At 48.3% G+C, this 12,358-nt stretch overlaps 2 long non-coding RNA genes across 2 annotated transcripts; both read right to left on the bottom strand.

Moving 5' to 3' along the window:
- Positions 1-1,313: 1,313 nt before the first annotated feature.
- On the bottom strand, positions 1,314-8,642 carry LOC120239578. Its single transcript, XR_005530467.1, has 3 exons — positions 8,536-8,642; positions 7,431-7,640; positions 1,314-1,605 (listed from the first exon to the last, which is right to left on the bottom strand). It is a non-coding gene; the product is annotated as an uncharacterized LOC120239578 (long non-coding RNA).
- A 915-nt stretch (positions 8,643-9,557) lies between these two features.
- LOC120239583 lies at positions 9,558-12,149 on the bottom strand. The gene is made up of 2 exons (XR_005530471.1): positions 12,089-12,149; positions 9,558-9,782 (listed from the first exon to the last, which is right to left on the bottom strand). It is a non-coding gene; the product is annotated as an uncharacterized LOC120239583 (long non-coding RNA).
- Between the last annotated feature and the right edge of the window lie 209 nt (positions 12,150-12,358).

Genomic DNA, 12,358 nt, shown 5'->3' with positions numbered 1-12,358 from the left:
TTGTCTGTTGGTCTGTCTCAGCCCCCAGAACTCCTTGAGAACAGATTGTATCTCTCATCTCGGGCTTTCCCAGCACGGCTCTTGGCAGAGAGAGGGCTTGTGAAATGAATGGCTCTTGGGTGACTTCATATTTGCATCACACTTTCCCGTTCATGGAGCACTTCACATCTGTCATCTTCTGCTCATCCTCCGGCAACCCAGCGTGCAGGAGAGGCAATCGTTGTCATTCCTGACCCTGAGCTTGGACTGGTTAACAACTAGCCATGTCTTCTGACCGCCTAAGTCCCTGCTCTGCAGCCCAAGGGCAGTCCTTCCTTGAGGACAGGGCCCCACAGAGAGAAGGAGGCTGTGACCTGTGCAAGCGGCCTGAGTCACACACTGCTGGAGGAGCTCCACTCCACACCCTGCCCCGACATCTCTCTTGCAGCCTCTGTGGCACTGAGGCAAGAAAGAAACAACACCTGTCACTTCTGCTATTGGCCACATGGCCCCTCATGATAAAGGAGCTGAGAATGGGGGTGAGTACAAAGATACTTGGTGAGAAATACATGTTTCTGACACAGAGTACTTTTCTGTCTCTTTGTTGGGGCCCCAGTGCCTCCCTGTCTACCTCTTTGAGCCCAGTTGCTGTCCCAGGGCATCTCAGGCGCCCAAGGATCTTGCTTGGGCTCCCCCAAAGAGCCTGACGTCACTGCACAGAACACCCCCACTTCTCTGCTACAGAACTTACAATGCTTTGTGTGTGTAAGGATTTTAGGAAACATTCCTACCGTTCCTTCCTAAACAAATGGAGCCAGAGGAATAGAATCTGCCAGAAGTCCTGGGCCTCCCTCTGGCCATATTGCCTGGACCATTTACTCCCGTTTTTGCCTAAGGCTCAGGAGCATCACCCCGGGGAAATGCTGTGTCTGATTCTCCCTCACGGTCGGTTCACTCATGGTTAGAACACTGGCCATCAGTATTTTCAGGCTTTAAAATCGTGTCCTTTCCAGGGTGGGGTTTATTAATGAGTACTAGTCAAGCATTATGGCATTCACCACAGCTCTGCGGGTTCACAACACTCTCGAACACAGATTGTCTAGGTCCTTTGAGGTTCCTCGTCTGTGCGTAGACCAAACTGCCACCAGATAGCCGGCTTGAATTGCTTAGTTCCCCGAAGGCAGTGACTGAAGTGTGATTCAAATACCAGTGGCGCTGGTATTCTTCCAATAAATTAAAGTAAGGCTTTTTATTCAAATAGCCAAGAACAAAGAATTAAAATATGATTTTAAAATAGGATATGGAGTTGGGGTTAAAGCCAAAGAAATGCTAGCACCTGGGCATAAACCACTATCTTCATTACCAATGCTGGGGCCCTTTATTATTATTAGTGTAAGCCTGGTCCTCCTTCAGCTTATGGAGAATTCATTGACTCTGAGTCTTTTAACTTTCTTAGCTGTGTAGCAAATCTGATTGGATTTGTCAAGGGTCCTGGTCTGCGGCTTTTCTCCAGCCTTGATCTCCGATGTTTAATTAAGGACCTCTCTTGACCCCCTTATAACTTCTCAGAAGAGCACGTTGGTTTCTTCTGTTTTTGTCTTTGTCTTAGCCCTGTTTCCTTGTAGTCTGCAGAGAGAAAGAGAGAGTAAATTATAGTAAGGTGTGATGTTTCTAGAATGTTCAAAACTTGTGACTGCCTTTTTCTGAATCAGCAGGAAGATTCTCCTTACCTGAGTTCCTTCCTCAGTGTCAGCTATTTGCTGAGTTAGTTATCTCTAATCTCTATTGAAAGGCCCCTTGGCGACCGGGTCCCTGATAAGGTTAGATTGTAAACTCACCCCTAATGTCATTGGACTTTGCAGAGCCTGCTCTTTTGTAGGTACAAAGCAGGCCATCCCAGAACATGGCTTTTAAAGTACATTTTAACCAGAAGGTGACACGGAGCAAAAACGGACTTTTCTCTGAGCATCCCTGTGTGCTCAGCATGATCCCAGGGAAGCGTCAACAGAAAAGTGCTTGGAAGAGGTTTCGGTCATTTTTCAGTCTGACCCAGGGTGTCAGACGCACAGCACCATGGCCCAAAGGTCGCAGCTCATTGAGTTTGACCCCGTGAGGCAACCCCCTCCCTGTGTTCAGGCCACCTGTAAGTGGGGCTGTTTTCTGCTGCAAATCTACTGTCTGCATTGGTTTCTATTTCCTCCCAGGTCACTAGTGCTCTTGCTCCTGGTGAAGGACACGAGGCAAGCCGGTTGCAGTTCAGTAAAGCCACAAAGCTGAGTTGTCCAACAGCCAATGTGGTGACGAAGATCAGGATGTCAGGAAGGACTGCTGCTGGGCTTTGCTGCACCCTGGCTGGGGTCAGTTGGGGGTGCGGGGGGCGGGGGTGAGCTTCAGCCTGTTTAATTCCAGGTGTTTGGGAAAGCTTGGAGAAGACTTCGGCATGAACACCGCTTTTCCTTGTAGAAAAGCTGAACCAAATTGATTAATAAGGTTACTCGGTGCCATTCCTATCTAAAAGGTACAAATCATGCCTCAGTCCTGCAACCATATTTGCACTAAGGGGTGGCGTGAAAATGGTTTGTGGGAGGTGTGTAGACAGAAACCGTTAACGTTTATTGAGTGCTTGCTGAGAACCAGGCTGTCTGTGAAACCTTTACTTCATTATCTTATTTATTAAGATGTGCAATGTTCTCCAGAGAAAGAAGTTATCTTGTTTGGGAACAAGCGGGAGACAGAATTCAATTGGGGACAGGTCTTGGTGGAGAGAGAGCCATCCTAGCCAGGTAACTCACTCCTCCACAGTGCAGGTCACCTGGAGAGGAAAGATCCTACCCTCCCAGGTACACCCCCCCCCCGCCCCCCACCCAGCCAGGGTAAGCAGACCCTGGTCCCCTCTAAGCTGCACCCAGGCTACCTGGGCTTTAGGGAGGATGGCTCACTGAGCACGGAGCTACAGGCTTATTGTTAGGTTATCTTGTTTTATCCTCACTATGATCCCTTAAGGGAAGATAGTATTTTGCCCCCATTTTACAGATGAGGACACTGAGGCACAGAGGGGATGAGAGTTTGTCCACGATCCTACAACTAGAGGCTGACAGAGCTGAGTTCTCCCACGTTCAACATCAGTCTCCGGGCTATGGTAACCTGCCCATATTCTGACTCAGCCTCTGAGGTTTTACCCTTCGGCTTCACAGCGGGGTGCCTGGGACCATCGGGCTCGGGCAGGGTTAAGAGGGTCTGAAGAATTGTGGAAAGGTGCCTTACATTGCAAAAGTGATCAATAAGCAGACAAAACCCAGAAAACAAGCGATTTTCTGTAGATTGTGTTTGCTGGCCAGACCTGCCTGAACACACAGACTGGGGGGCTTACATAACAGAAATTTATATTCTCACGGTTCTGGAGGCTGGAAGTCTAAGACCAAGGTGCCAGCAGGGTAAACGTCTGGTGAGAAGTGCAGATGGCGCCTTCTCACTGTGTCCTAACGGGGCCTCTGCTGTGTGTGTACATCCCAGGTGTCGCCTTCGCTTCTGATAAGCACCCGCCTCCTACTGGATTAGGGCCCCACCCTTATGACCTTATGTAATTTTACCTCCTTAAAGACTTTATCTCCATATACGGTCGCACCTGGGGTTGGGGCTCCAGTATGGGAATTAAAAAAAATTTTTTTAGTGTTTATTTATATTTGAGAGAGAGACAGAACACAAACGGGGGAGGGGCAGAGAGGGAGGGAGACACAGAATCCGAAGCAGGCTCCAGGCTCCGAGCTGTCAGCACAGAGCCCGATGTGGAGCTCAAAGTCATGAACCGTGAGATCATGACCTGAGCTGAAGTTGGACACTTAACCCACTGAGCCATCCAGGTGCCCCATATGGGAATTTTGGGGGGACACAATGCAGCCTAACCATAGATGATTCAAAGCTCTGTGTCAGTCCTCCCGCAGCCCCACTGCAGGGGGCTGTCAGCCGAGTCCCCGATGTCCTGTCTTCTCTGCAAGACGAGGCAGCTGGAGATTGATCCCTGCAATCCACAGCCGTGAACGCCGCTGCGCCACTGAGGATTGGTACAAACTCTCACAGCTTTATAAGAGCCAACATTTACATGGAATAGTTTGACTTCAGCTGAAGTTTTTACTTTGTCATCTCAACGGAGGGGCTGAAACCACAGCCCCCTCTCTGGTCTAAGTTTTTATCAATATTATTTTTATTTTTTTTAGTTCTCATAGCTGTCTAAGGTTTTAGAGGGCTATGTTCTTCCCATATACAAACCTGATTTCTTTTATCCTATCCCTGGAACAGCTTTTCCAATGAAAGAAATGGCTTTGCCAAAAGCCATGCATACCTTGGTAAACTAGCTTAAGAAAGAAAGGGAGAGGGGCGCCTGGGTGGCTTAGTCGGTTAAGCGTCCGACTTTCGCTTAGGTCATGATCTCGCGGTTCTTGGGTTCGGGCCCGCGTCGGGCTCTGTGCTGACTGCCAGCTCAGAGCCTGGAGCCTGTTTCAGTCTGTGACTCCCTCTCTCTCTGACCCTTCCCTGCTCACGCTGTCTCTCTCTCTCTCCTAGAAATAAAAAAAAAAAAGAAAAGAAAAGAAAGAAAGGGAGAGAGAAAGGATGAGAGGGAGGGAGGAAAAAAAAGGAAGAAAGAAAGAATGGAGGGAGGGAGGGAGGAAAGGAAGGAAGGAAGGAAGGAAGGAAGGAAGGAAGGAAGGAAGGAAGGAAGGAAGGGAAGGAGTAAAGAAGGAAGGGGAAGGAAGGAAGAAAGGAAAGAAGGAAGAAGGCAGGCAGGCTCTGATTGGTAGAATTTGCCACTCTCTCCCCTGGCTCTGCCCCTGCTACAGTATCAGGCCAGGCTTGATCAGGAGCAGGAGGAGGCAAAGGACCCCTATCCTCCCTCCCCTCCTCCCTTCCCTTCCTCTGTATTCTGTTCTCCAGATTATTCCTGGGTCCTGAGTGAGCGGCTGAAGTGGGCACGATGCTACTAATAAGCTGATCTGAGAGAAGAGTTTAACTCATTGGACCTTTGGGAAGGACCTCGGCTGGCACTGCTTCATAGGATAACAAGCTTCCGTGAAACTAACAGCGACTCTAGCCTGTGCCACTGCCGTGCTCTTGTCCTATATGCTGAAGGTAGCACGAACCGCTTCTGTAAGTGACCTCCGCCTTTCCTCTGGCAATAGGAAGGCTAAATTGGAAATGGTATCCTTGGGGCCTCCTCTCCTTTCTAGAGCTTCTCTGAGCTCAGAGGGTGAGCACAGATAACTTCACACATCCACTTACCCTTGGGTCCCTGGCCAGCGTCCTCCATGACATATCATGGCATTTGAAACATCAATAATGAATTAGCCTTTCTCTTCTACTCTGTAGTCTCTATTTATCCATTGGCCTATTTTGATGAATTAATGAAATTAAAATACTTACAACTGAACATCTACTATGTGCCAAACCCTGTGCTAGGTATTTTATAAATACTATTTCCAAACTTAATAGCATCATGAGATAGGAATCATTACTACTGTTTTATAGACGAAAAAGCTGAGACCTGGAGAAGGTATGGACTTGTTGAAGGTCAGTAAGTGTTAAGATTCGAGCCAAGTCTTTTAAACTCAAAGCTCACATTTTTTCCACTATGTTACTATGTAATATAAAACATTGTATCTGTCAGCATAAAATCAGGTTGTGCTATAGTAACAAGCAGCCCTAAAATCTTAATGGCTTGTATCAACCAAGTTGTACGTTATCCTCCCCTGTGATGTGTCATTCACATGCACCACAGTTGGTTGGGGGCTCTGCCCCATATCTCCCAGGAGTCAGGCTGATGATGGAACCGCCACTGGCCTGTCGCCAGCCCCTGTGGTAGAGGAAGTGAAGGCTCTGGAGGGTCTAAAGCTAGCAACTAAATTTGGTGGCATTGAATTGACACGCATTGCTTGTACTCACAAGTCACTAGCCCAAATATCACATGAATATTCCAAACCACAATGGGGAGGAAGTGCAAATCACACTGGCCAGCCAAGAACAGAAAGTACATGGCGGGTAGCATTGAAACCTGCCATGAGTGTCTGACACTGGACTTGGCACCTACATGCTCAATCAACATGATTCCACACCCCTGTGTCCTTCTCCAACTCTCAACAGATTATGGTGAAATAGTGCTTTTTGGATCAAGAGGTGGACATAATGAACAGAACTTTTATTTTGTACTCTGTTCAATGCTTTTTTTTCTCCATTGGCTTGCAGCTGGATCATAGGATACTGATGGCAGTCCCCATCTGGATCGGATTGTTCTGGGGCCTGGGTCTCCAGTGACGTGCTGCCACACTATGTATCAGAGGTTTCTATCAGTCGTTCTCAAATGGCTCATTGCAGGTGATGGATGATACTCACATGTGCAACATACCACAGCCTCCCATGGGCCTCCCTGATTGGCTCAGGACCCCAGGCAGTCCCTGGCTGAAAGCTGTAAGTCCATCCCTTCTCCTTCCATATGGGGTAGGATATCAGAATGCAAGTGAGTGACAGAGGCATTATCACTGGCACACATTGAATCTGTCCTAATTGATAAAAAATTCATCAATCATTTCAAAACCTCGGTAGTTCATTAGCAACAACAAATCGCCTATGACACACCTGATAACTGCTCCAGATGTGGCATGTCAGGACACCCCCGCGGAGGAACTGCTGGTCAAGCTGATGCCAGAGCTACCAGTTGTGAAATGAAAAATTGTGTCAATTAACTCGTTTTATCTACACTGTGCCAAAGAATTGATTGGAGAGGACATTTTGTCCTCACTAACTGAATTGACTCTTGGTCTTGGCATTGTGTACACCCAGCCAGTATTAAGAATGTGAGCAGTGGGTCACCTGAGTGGCTCTGTCGGTTAAGTGTCTGACTTTGGCTCAGGTCATGATCTTATGGTCTGTGGGTTCGAGCCCTACTCTGGGCTCTGTGCTGACAGCTCAGAGCCTGGAGCCTGCTTCAGATTCTGTGTCTCTCTCTCTCTCTCTGCCCCTCCACCACTCACGTGCTCTCTCTCTCTCAAAAATAAATAAAACTTAAAAAAAAAAAAGAATGTGAGCATAATATGAAATCACAGAATGTGAGGCTGGAGGGAATCTCCGGAGACATTTTTCATACATTCCTCTCATGTTACAGATGAGGAAATGAAGGAATAATCAGGTTGGAAGATTTACTGAGGGACACGCAGCACAATTGTTAACTATTGTTTTAGAAAAGAGGTACACGCGGGCACGTCTTCACCCACAGCATTTTTAACATTTTCTGTAGCTATTTCAGAATCAAGATGCTCAGCTGAATGGTATTGCATACTTTCTAAAAGTAGACAAGAATTTGAGAAACACCCCATGGTGCAATTGTTCATTGCTTAAACTTGCTGCTGACTCATCTGCCTTACGCCACTTCTCTACCAACATCGGTCATGGCATCCGTCACTGACATTGGCTCTTTTCCTCAGCTGGTCCCGTCCTCTCAGGCTGGGCTGGGAAATAGGATGTAGTGTCGTCACCTCCGCTCATCCTCATTGGCCAGTGGACCTGGACTCAGAGGTGAGGCCTTCCCTGGGGACCTCCTTGCCATAAGGCTGTCTTCCAGCCTGAAGTAAGCTACCTGTTGCCCACGAGGGCAGGCTGTTTGGGGCCAAAAAAGTCTGTGGAACAAGAAAGCCAAGGGATTCAGGCTTCATATTTTTGAAGAAGGATAAATACAGCACCCCCCTCCCCCAATAAACACCTCATGCTGGCCACACTTAAAGCGTGAAGGGAGGAAAAGAGTCCCATTCAAGAATAGTCCTCGGATCAAAGCCCCCTCCTTGAATTACTTCCTTGGCATTCTGAACTGAAGCTTTTCATTCGCTTTGGGTTCCTGCCTCTTGAAATATCTCTAGTTTGAGACAGGTGATTTTGTGGAGATCCCTCCAATCTATCCCCCTCTTCTCAAGTTTATTTCAGGGGCTTTGAAGGCTCCCTGCTTCAAGACCCAGGAGGGAAGGCACCCCAGACCATTTCTGCACGGCCCTGGGCAGAGGGTTGGGGTCGGTGGTCATGATCTAGGCTGTCCGTTGTCACCGCCCAGACTAGGATTTTGGCACCTCTCCCAACCTTACAGGCACCGATGCAGGAGGCAGTCGTTGGCACGAGCAGAGAGCTCTTAGGCTTAGGGCCAAAAAGTCAGCCCTTTCCCCCAGATGGAGCACATGGGAACCCGTCCCTCCCCTGCACAGCACACCTCTTTCCCTGTTTACATGGCTTAGGAAGTATTTGGAGGTTGGAGCGGGTAGGGGAAGATAAAACAGCCGGCTGACATCCAGGGACAAGTCTTTCCTTAACCCATACCCAGGGAGAGAGCGGGAGGTAAGGACCTGGAGCAAGAGAATAGATTGCAGGCCACACTGGGTTCCCTTCTCCTGGGTTTATGCGTTGTTGAGAAGACGCTCTGAAAGACCGACCCTTCTCAGTCTGTCTTCTTGTTGGCTTTGGTACAAGGCTACACACACAGACATAGACACAGTCACACACATGACCGAACACACACGACGCCCATACCAGTCTTCTCTTCTTGGCCACTGGGTTCAGACTCTGGAAAACCCTAGTGGTAGAAGAATTTGTGTCTGGAGAACTTATGCCTTTAAGGGAAAGTAAAGTTAGGAGAAAAGTCAGAAATGAACTCGAGAAAATCTTCATAATTGCTTTTACATTCAGGGAAGACTACAACCAAGGAGCACACCGAATAAGGAACGCGTTAGGATGTATCATATCCACGTTGGTGGAAGTGTGACCTAGTTCAGCCAAGCTTGTGAGCAATTTGGCAATGTGTCTATAACCGGGAATGCCTTCTCCCAAGGGCGAGCAGCTCCACTGCCAGGGACATACTCTAGAGAAACAAGTTCAAGGATATTCACTGCAGAATCACATGTGACAGTGAAAAATTAGAAATAACTTCAAAGTGGGGCGCCTGTCTGGCTCAGTCGGAAGAGCGTGTGACTCTTGACCTCAGGGTCATAAGTTCGGGCCCTACGTTGGGTATAGAGAGGACTAAAAAAATAAAAATAAAAGAAATAACTTCATCATCCCATGGTTGATGGATGAATTGTGGTCTATTTGTACAGTTTATTGTTATTCATGAGCTAAAATGAATGAGCTGGATTTCCCACACCAACATGAGCAGACCTTAGAAATATCATGTTAGGTGATAAAAAAGCAAGTTCCAGAATGGTTAAGTTCAGTGTGACACCACTTATGGAAATTAAGAAGCACTCAAAACATTGCTAGGTATAATGTATGAGTAATTCATATGTGATAAAGTATGAACATATGTATGATAAGAATATCCATCAATTTTAGGATAGCTCCTGTATCTTTGGAGGAAAGGAAAGGGAGGCAAAGGAGACTCTGCCGTGTTCATAAGGTTGTATTATTTTCCTTTTTAAAGAACCCAACACGAATGTGGCAATAAGTTAACATTTGCTATTTCTGGTGGTGGGTGCAAGGCCTTTGTGATATTACTCCTTACATTCTTCTATATGTTTGCAATATTTCAAAATTGGAAAAAGGAAAGAAATTTCCCGTGGCATTTTGCACACATTTACATGAACAGTAATGGATACGGTACTGTGATTTTCCATTTTCTCTGTCAGAATTTCCCTTCTTTGTAGCTCCAGCAGATTGCTTGTAAATGTCTTTCTCTTAGTTGCAGAGATATGCGGAGGGGCAGTTTTCCAGCCAATTATTCCATGCCCTCCCCATCTCGTGACTCAGAGTAATTGATTAGTTTGTCTCCCTCCTCCAGAGTTCTGGAAAAACCAGAGCATTCAAAGTAGGGTACCCCCAAACCTCCCCAGCACCTCTTCCCAGCATGGGGGCTGGAGGGCTCACCTCTATCCAGGACAGCCTCCTGCCAAATGCCCGGCTGCCCTTCTGCCCGGAGGGAAGGCCCAGTGTCTGGTTTACTTTCTTCTTTCTTTACCTTCCCCCAGTTTCCCTTGCAAAACCGTACTCCTTGGCTACCCCAACATCTCCAACCTTTTTTATCCCCAGCCTCTAGATTCCTCCAATCTCTCTCATGAACTCACCAGTGCTAACCAACGAAGCAATGGTTCTCAAGTTTGTGCATCAGAATGACCTGAAAAGCTTATTAAAATACAGATTTCTGGGCCCTGCCTCCAGGGATTCTGATTCAGTAGCTCTGGATGGGGCCCGGTGGTATGCTGGAAACTCTTCCCAGGAAGTAATATAAGTGCAGATTTGTAGTGTTTGCCTATTCCCATGGTGTAAATATTCCTACAATGGCTGTTTTCAAGCCCCCAATGTGACTGTCACTAAGTGTGGTCCTGGGGAGGGAATGCACACAACTGGTTTTCCCAAGGTGATACAAACCATCTCCTGCACACCCTTGGCACTGGGACCTGAGGATGTACGTTTCTTTCTTTCTTTTTTTTTTTTTAATGTTTAATTATTTATTTTTGAGAGACAGAGAGAGAACAGGGGAGGGACAGAAAGAGAGGAGACAGAGAATCCCAAGCAGGCTCCATGCTGCCAGCGTAGAGCCTGATGTGGGGCTCAAACACAAACCATGAGATCCTGACCCAAGCTGAAATAAAGAGTCGGACCCCCAACTGACTGAGCCACGCAGGTGCCCAGAGAATGTGCATTTCTAATAAGCTCCCAGGTAACACTGACACTGCTGGCACAGGGACCACACTTCCAGACCTGCCGTCCTTCAAGGCTGAGCACAGGAGTATGGGGTTTGAGAAGGGATTCCTGGATTGTATGAATTGTGCAACCTTGATTTTACAAATCGCACTTCCTTAAAAGGAGTCCAGATTTCCTGCTCTAAGAGCAAATATGGCTTTACATCGGGGGACAGGCACAGGCTATGTTGTAGGTACAACAAGCCCAGGGTCCATCCTGAGGTGATGCTCTGGCCTGGATGTTCTGTCCCCTCTTCTGAAAGCCCCCTGCCCACCAGCCACTAACCATGCTGCTCCCAGCTCGCGCGACTGTCTGCTCTGCCTTCCCAGCCCCAAACCCTGCAGCTAAGGGGCAGAGGCGGCAGGATGAGTACCCCCCACCCGTAGGGGCTCTCGAAGGAAAGAATCATGTCTGAGGGTGTCCTTGAGAAAGAAGAGGAGATGGGGAAGGAGGAATGGGAGAAGGAAAGGATACAGTGGGAGGGTGGGGGAGAAGAGAGGGGCCGGTGGTCGGGCCCAGCAGCTTCCAGGGGACTTAAGTCACACTCCAGATTAGGCAAAAATGAAAAGCACTGAGTGACAACTGTCCATGCCCCTACTACTGACACAACAGTTCCATTCGGGGAGCACGGTGGTCCTCCCGCTGTGACTATACAGGCCCCACTGGCACGAGGCCACCTCTGGAAAGAGCAAAGGAGGCTCTGTAGGCTCCGCAGGATGAGCAAGTTCAAGGTGGAGAAAGGCAGGATGAATGGATGGCAGCAGTGCCATAACACGAGGGATAGTATCACACTGGTATATAGGACGATACGTCATTAGGATTCCAGGGCATAATAACTCCAGGTGCACTTGACATTTCTATTCAAATGGTACTTTGGGGAAACTTATAGGTTTTCATTGCTGGTAATTTCTCTGACTCCTGCCTCCCAGAGCCTGCTTGGTGTTCATGCTCAGCCTGCTCCCACCCTCGGCTGGCACACCATCCGGTGCCCTCAATGGCTCCCACCCTTGAGGACGGCTGGTGATCCCCTATCCTGGGTGCCTGGGAGGTGGCCTGGGAGGGGAGGAGATGGCTGAGAGGAACAATCCAGCACTTTGTCTCATTTTACAGGTGCAGAAGTAGCAGCCCAGAGAAGGAAGTAGACTTTTGCAAGGACACTCCAGCAGTGTGGCCCAGCGTGGATCAGAAGGATGCCTTGCGGGGTGCTGCTGGGGGACATCAGCCACCCAGAGGGACTTCCCATGTAGCCTCACATTCTCCCCCTTTCTTCTGTTCCTTTCTTGACTTTCTTTTACCCTTTCCATGCCACTTCCCCCTCTCCTTCCTCCCTCTCCCAAAGGCTCAGCCTTTGCCCTCTAGCTTTAGCAGACTTACTACCCCACCCCCCACCCCATCTTTATTGACTCACGTCAACCCTCAGGCTCTCAGCACACCTTCCACACCTCCCATCTGCTTGGGTGCATCAGGTAGGGGGCATGCAACCCCGGCTGGTTTCAGTCAAACAACATATTGCCAGATGGACACATACGCACAAATACAGAAAGACATCACAATGCACAGGCAGCAAGACAATGTCTCCCCAGAGCTGACGCTCCGAGAATCAGTCGGGGGCCTGCCTTTCTAGGGCAGTGACCACTCTTGGGGCTACTCTTCACACCCCTGCAAGATGGGCATTACG

This window comes from Hyaena hyaena, unplaced genomic scaffold (assembly GCF_003009895.1).
Source record: "Hyaena hyaena isolate Hyena2069 unplaced genomic scaffold, ASM300989v1 scaffold_8, whole genome shotgun sequence".
In the NCBI taxonomy this organism is placed as follows: Eukaryota; Metazoa; Chordata; class Mammalia; order Carnivora; family Hyaenidae; genus Hyaena; species Hyaena hyaena.
The sequence above is the reverse complement of the archived record's forward strand: the minus strand, read 5'-3'. Positions and strand labels throughout refer to the sequence as shown.